The 7,516-nt window shown below is 39.9% G+C and overlaps 1 long non-coding RNA gene across 1 annotated transcript; it reads right to left on the bottom strand.

The window, feature by feature from the left end:
• Nucleotides 1–468: 468 nt before the first annotated feature.
• LOC138167226 (uncharacterized) lies at nucleotides 469–6,717 on the bottom strand. The gene is made up of 3 exons (XR_011169830.1): nucleotides 6,589–6,717; nucleotides 1,365–1,509; nucleotides 469–900 (listed from the first exon to the last, which is right to left on the bottom strand). It is a non-coding gene; the product is annotated as an uncharacterized lncRNA (long non-coding RNA).
• Nucleotides 6,718–7,516: the final 799 nt, after the last annotated feature.

The following is a 7,516-nucleotide window of genomic DNA, read 5'->3' as shown; positions in this document are numbered from 1 at the left end:
AAGCCAACAAGCACTTAACGTCTTTGTCAATCAGAGAGTCATGGCAGCCAACCACAAGCTCATCTACAAAATGTTATATAGGAAGGTGAGAGAAGATTCCAAAGCAGTGCTACCTCACAAAATAGTAAAACGTGATTGAAAAGGAAAAGAGCCTGTAGAAAACTTGGTCTAAGCTTTAACTTAGTCAGATCATCCTGAGAACATTTGTAATGAGACTGGAAGGAGGACAAAAAAATACTCTAAATGGGATAGATCTGACAGAATTTTATAGTAATTTTTTTTTCTCCACAAGATCACCAAGTTTTAGGTTCTACCACCTTACTCAGTATTTGATATTCTATTTGAGAAAGTAGCGATGGAGCTCAAGAAAATAAAGTTGACAATCAATAAATAGGCATTTATTAGGTACCTATTAGGATACAAATACAAAGAATGAAACAATTCCTACTCTCAAAGAGCTCACTTTCTAATGGTAGATATAAGTATATAGAAAGAGGGATAGAGAGGGAGAGAAGAAGGAGGAGGAGGGAGGGAGGAAGAGAGAGAGAGAGAGAGAGAGAGAGAGAGAGAATACAGTCATCCCATCCATGTGATTTTCCCCATCGTGGTTTCGATATATCATGGGTTGACACAAGAAATTAAGTAGGAATTTTTGAGGGAGTTTTGTGGAAGTCCCAGATGATACACGAAGACATGACATAGAAAAAGTTTAGAAACTCAGAAATACAAGATTATTATTTTTTTAAAAGGCATTCCAGTAGCATCAAACAAGAAAAGGTTAAGTCCTCATATGATTTCCTAAAGGAAAATGAAGGTGAAGGGTCTATCTCTGGATGTTACATGGGTTTTCCAGATTGCAGGGGCACTGTATCCTTAGCCATTGTGATATGGAAGAGATAACTGTAAATATAAAGGAAATAGATACAAATAAATACAAAGTAGTTAGAGAGGGAGAGAGATCATTCACATTTGACCCTACCCCAGTCAGGAAATACTTCGTGTAGAAGGTGGTAGGGAAAGTGGCTGTACCTGACTCACTCTGGAGGTGATATTATTTTTAAGTCATTCAGGTTATGATTTTTAAAACATCTCAAAGTGTGTGTGGACTGAGGCAGAAGGAACTAAGATTCTAAAATAATAGAAAAGATCATAAATAATATAGTTATCCAAGATGGTGATCAAGAAGACACCAGCAGGGGCCGCTAGGTGGCACAGTGAATAGAGCACCAGCCCTGGCATCAGGAGGATGTGAGTTCAAACGGCCTCAGATTCTTAACACTTACTAGCCATGTGACCTTGGGCAAGTCACTTAACCCCCCAATTGCTCTGCCTTCCCCTCTCCAAAAAGAAAAAAAAGAAGATACCAGTAGCCTCAGTCCATATGCCTTCTGTCTCTTCTCTAGGAAATCTTTACATCAAGGATCTCAATAAAAACATAAGTTGGAAAGAGATAGGCATCCAGGGATGATTTTCTCCAGCAGAACACATCTTTATTGTCACACTACTAACCTGTAAAGAATGAAAAATCCTGTCATATCTATTACTGATTGATTTTTTAAAAGCATTTGAATCAGCAGAACAAAATGTAGTCTTGAAGGCTTTCTTCAGTCTCCCAGTCATAGACTAAAATTATATGACTATGACAGATGCAACTAACAGGAAAACTTACTTTAGTGACCTGACTGGTATTGACACCAAGTGAGGTGTAAAACAAGGAAATATATGCTCACCTAAGATATTCCCCAGTGTAACGGAAAGCAACCTGCTTGGTCATTTTTCAGTTGTTTCAAACTCTTCGTGACCCCCCCCCCTTTTTTTTTTTAGCAAAGACACTGGAGTGATTTGCCATTTCCTTCTCCAGTTGATTTGATAGATGAAGAAACTGAAGCAAACAGGGTTAAGTGATTTGCCCAGGGTCAGTGAGTGTCTTGAGGTCAGATTTTAACTCAGGAAGGTGAGACTCCAAACCCAGCACTCTAGCCATTGCGGCACCCACCTGACTTCATGTAACATACTCAAGGTCCAAGCAAAAAAAGGACTCACTATTATTAACTGATCAATTAATTAAAATTGGCCTTCCCTCAAAGGTTCCTTATTGCAAATTACATTCTACTTATTGCCCCCAAACACTATAAAGAGTTTTCAACGAAATTCACAGCAATATGAAAGAGTCTAATGATAAGATAACACTGGAAAAAATAATGTGGATGGAAAACATATAATTCAGATTATGACATACAGATAAATAGGTAGTCCATCTGGTCAGTCCAGCGAAGTGTATAGCTTGGGTATATACAGCAAGGAGAAAAAGAACTCTCCCCAGAAAAAGGAGATGATGTATGGCTATAAATAATAATAGCTTACTTTTTTTTTAACAAATCTCTTTCCTCACAATGGTCCTTTGCCACAGATAGTGTATGCATTATTTTCCTCATTTTATAAAGAAACTGAGTTTCAAAGAGACTAAGTGACTTGCCCAACATCATTCAAATACCAAATATCAGAGACAGAATTCAAACCAGATCTCCCCACTCCAAGGCCAGAACTTTTCCCATTATACAATGACTCTGAGCATAATGTCTTAATAATAGCTAGCATTTAGATAATACTTTAAAGTTTACAAAGCACTTACATGTATTATCTCATTTTATTCTCACAACAACTCTGTAAGGTAGGGGAAAGTCTACTATGCGTCAGGCACTGTTCTAAGCTCTTTATAAATATTAATTCATTTGATCCTCACAACAACCCTCGGAAGAAGGTGCTATTATTATCCCCATTTTACAGTTGAGAATATTGAGGCAAACAGAGGTCAAGTTATTTGCTCAGGAAGGAAGGAAGGAAGGTAGGAAAGGAGAGAGTGATGGAGGAAGGAAAGGAAAAAGGAAGGAAGGAAGGAAGGAAGGAAGGAAGGAAGGAAGGAAGGAAGGAAGGAAGGAGAGAAGGAAGGAAGGAAGGAAGGAAGGAAGGAAGGAAGGAAGGAAGGTAGGAAGGAAGGAAGGAAGGAAGGAAGGAAGGAAGGAAGGAAGGAAGGAAGGAAGGAAGGAAGGAAAGGAGAGAGGGATGGAGGAAGGAAAGGAAAAAGGAAGGGATGGAAGAAGGAAGGAAGGGAGAGGGAGGGAGGGAGAGAGACTGAGGTAGAGAAATGAGTAAGCATTTGCTATATATCAAGCACCTAGCTAAGCACTGAAGATAAAGATTGAAAAAGAGCTCATATTCTAACTGGGGAAGACCACATATATAGAGGAGTCAGTTACAAGACATGTGAAAAGGTTTAAAGTTCTTAGGGTACAGCATCAGGTCTGATGGCAAAGCCCAAGGGTCTGGAGGATTCAATAGCAAGGTCTGGTGGACCTTGAGGTACAGCTGCAAAGCATATGCAAGGGCCCATTGGTCCTTCATCTTACTGGAGGCATTGTAGTTGGTGATTCCCTGCTCTTCTAATCAGTATGATCTGCTCTCCTTTCCCTAATGGCAATTAGGCAGCAAAGACTGAGGAAGGAGAAAGGCAAAGGCTCCCTCGAGTCCCAGCAGGAGCCATGGGAACAAATGAGATTGCCAGAGTATAGAAGAAGAAGGGTCAAAAAGAGGGCCAGGGGTTGATTCTTACAAATAGGAGACAAGATGAAGTAAAACCAAGGCAGGAGACAGGAACAACCAGAGAGGAAGCAGAACCAAAAGAGAGCATCCAGTCACTAATCAACAGTATCAGACACTGCACTGAAGGAAAAGGAAAAGCCATTAGATTTGGTGATTAAGAAGCCACCTCTGAGAGAGCAGTATGGAAGTTGTATTTGTTCTAGGCTCTAAAGGAGAATAATAATTTCATCAGAGAACAGTAAAGACAGTGGGGGAGCATAAGTGGATGATACTTCAGGGGGGATGTTGTCAGAAAAGTGGAGGAAAGCTCCAGGCATGTCTTGGAAGGAGGAACAGGAGAGATGGCAATAATCTAATCTGATGGCATGTAGACTATGGGATATCCAAAATTTGGAATGAGATAAAAATGGAATGGCAAATGACTGAAGTTCAGACCTCTGACACAACTAGTCTGTAGTATAGACTACAGCTCTCCTTAGATGGATACTTCCTTTGTCATTCTGATAGTTGATGAAACTGTCCACCCCAGCAGAGAATGGAAGAGTAAGAAACTGAATGAGTAAATGGGATAGAAAATCTAAACAATTTTTCATTTTTCCCTGAATTGAGCCTTTGCAATAGGGTCATGGGGCTATGAGATCCATAGCTGGAAGATAAATTATCCATTATGGGATCCAACATCCTTCATTTTCCAGTTAATGAAAATGAGACCCAGAGAAAGGAAATGACTTCTCTAAGGTCATTCAGATAGCAGGTAACAATGCTGAGATTCAAATTGAAATCCACTCACTGCAGATCTGATGTTTTTTTTCTACTACATAGGCAGCCTCCTCCAGAGCTGCTACATTGTTTGAAGTGTTTATGAACCCCCACAAGCGATACATCTCTGTCCAAATGTAGAATGCATTCCAAAGTAAAATTGCTTTGACTTCCCTATTGTTTTAAGTTTTTAAGTTACCAACATTATAACTCCTACTCCTGAATATGACCATTGATATAATCAGCTATTAAAGCCCTGGAAGATTTAACTCTTTCACTCCCTGAACTTTTGCTCTGAGGTCCAGCTCCCCTGATACTCAAGAGTCTCATTGGGTCACTCTAGGAGGTCAGCTCCAACAAAGTTCATTTTGTTCCCAGGCCATCTACGTGCTGATAGTTTTGCTAAGGCTTGCATACTCTCTGCTCCCCATCATTTCCTTTCTAGTTCTGAAAACATAATCCAATAAATAATGCCATTGCTATTAGAAAGGTCAGTCTGCTTCCCTACACATCCTATGGGTCCACTCACTATGTCAGTAAGATCTGAAGCCAGATTACCTCTCTCTGGTCACCATTCTTCTATGCGCTCTGTCACCCCTATAACAATGTAAGCATCTTGATGATAGAGACTGTCTTAGCTTATCCTCAGTGCTTGACACATAAAAAGTACAAATACATGCTAGTTTATTCTCTCATTATCCATTCCCTAAGTCATTCCAGGGGTAGATAAGAAGCCACTACTCTACCACCACATTCACCAACCTCTCTTCTTTTACAAGTCTACTCCAACTGATTACAACACCTTTTCTCATCTTGTGGCAGTCATCTACTGAATTCCAGAATACTTTACCGCTTCTCTTAGACACTTAACACTTGGTTCATAGGCCTCCCCTATACTCTACCCTCCATCATCGTCCTCAGAGACAATAGAATGGATAGATGGATGGATATATATGGATGATGGGTGGGTGTCTACACAGATGGCCCTTCGAATGTTCTGACTCCACAGTTCCTAGGATCTTCAAAGATCATTCATTTCCATTCTGTTACACTTATCATGGCCCCACCTTTCAGATAAATCCCATATGAACTCATTTATGCACTCTGAAATTGTCAGTCAATAAGCATTTATTAAGTGCTTAATATATGCCAGAACTTTGCAAAATGCTAGCAATACAAAGAAAGGTAAAAGCAGTCCCTGCACTCAAAGAGCACTCAAGGAAGACAACATACAAACAGTGCTACATGCTACAGACAAGATATATATAGGATAAATTGGAGGTACTTTCAGAGGGAAGGCATTAGCATTAGGGAGGACCAGAAAGTCAGACCTTACCTGAGACTTGAAGAAAGGGAAGTCATAAGAGACAGAAATGATAAAGGAAAGAATTCTGGGTATGGGGGACAGCCAGGGAAATGCCCAGAGACAAGAAAAGTAGCATCTCATTCAAGAAAGACTAGGAGGCCAGAGTGGATCTCAGTCTGTGTAGATGGCAATAAGGTTTAAGAAAGGTAAGGGGAGTCCAGGCCATGAAGGGCTTTGAATGTTATATAGAGGATTGTGTTTTTTAACCTGGAGGAAATAAGGAACCAATGGAGTTTATTGAATAGAGGGGAATCTGGTCAGATCAGTTTAAGAAAGATCAATTTGATAGCTGAATGGAGCATAGAATGGAGGGAGGAAAGACTTGAGACAGGGAAACCAATCAGAAGACTATTACAGGAGTCCAAAAGTAAGGTGATCAGGAACTCTACCAGGGGAGTGGTCATGTTAAAGGTGAGGAGTACATACAAGACCTATACAAGAGATATTATAAAGGTAAAATCAACAGGACTTATCAACTGATTGGATATGGGGGGCGGAGAGAGGCATTATGGATAGCACCTAGGCTTTATGACTGGGACAAGGGTGGGACCTTCAACAGTCATAGGAAACTTAGGAAGAGGGGAGAACCTGAGGTAACAGATAACAAGTTCAGTTTTGGACATGTTAAGTTTAAGATGTATGGGATGTTGGGTTTGAGATGTTCAACAGGCAGTTGGAGGTATGAGACTGAAGGTCAAGGGAAAGGATAGCTCTGGATAAGAAGAGCTGAGAATGATCAGCATCAAGATGATAATGAATTCGTGGCAAGTGATGAGATAACCAAGAAAAATAGCTACATCCTACTGTCCTTCTGTTGATTATATATATATCATTTACTGATTTCTAATGAATCTTTTCCTTACCTTTATTACATCCTATGATTCCTTTGTTGTTGTCAAGTCATGTCTGACTTTCTGGGACTTCATTTGGGGTTTTCTTGGCAAAGATCCTGGAGTAGTTTGTTGCCTTCTCCAACTCATTTGACAGATGAGGAAACTGAAGCAAACAGAGTTAAGTGAACTGCCTAGTATCGCACTGCTGGTGTCTGAGGTTGGCTTTGAATTCAGGTCCAACTCCAGACCCAGCACTCTATAACCCACTGTGCCACTTCTATTTTCCCAGTCTATTAGATTTTTCCTGGCTTTATTTGCCTTCTTCCTCAACCTGAACACCAGGTGAAATGCTTTTCAGCAAGGCATTTGTCACCACTCTAGAACCCCTCAATTCTTTGACCCTTCTAGTCTCTACGTTTTACCATTCTCTGAATCTATGTAAACTGATTATCCATTTTCTTTCTAGATTACTTCCATTTTTGTCCCTAGGTTACTAGTCATTACTGGATAAAGTCACAAAACAATTCTGAATGGCTAATCTGTAAAATTATTCTGATCAAGTTCATAGAACATAATTTCATCTGGACCTTCACTGCTACTCAACCGTCCTTTTATTATCTTTTTCTCACTGCTCATCCTCTTTGACCTATCTGAAGCATTTAACGTTATTGATCATTTTCCTCCTTCCTGATACTATTGAATTCAAACTTCACAAAACAAATCCCCTTAATAAAAGGATTTATTCTGTAAAACTTGGATTCAGTCAAAAGGTCATACCCAAGAACCTAGAAGGCCACATGAGGCCTTGAGGTCACAGGTTCCTCACCCCTGCCATAGATAAATATCCATCTGGACTCAAACAGCCCATGAGTGATGTGGGATCATAGATAAGATCCTCTACATAGATAAGACCCTCTACAGTATTTTTGTCAACTAACCTTAAATAAATCAGAGAACA

Source organism: Petaurus breviceps, unplaced genomic scaffold, assembly GCF_028583685.1.
Source record: "Petaurus breviceps papuanus isolate PSGF00001 unplaced genomic scaffold, PetGlider_PUasm1.0 229, whole genome shotgun sequence".
In the NCBI taxonomy this organism is placed as follows: domain Eukaryota; kingdom Metazoa; phylum Chordata; class Mammalia; order Diprotodontia; family Petauridae; genus Petaurus; species Petaurus breviceps.
The sequence above is the reverse complement of the archived record's forward strand: the minus strand, read 5'-3'. Positions and strand labels throughout refer to the sequence as shown.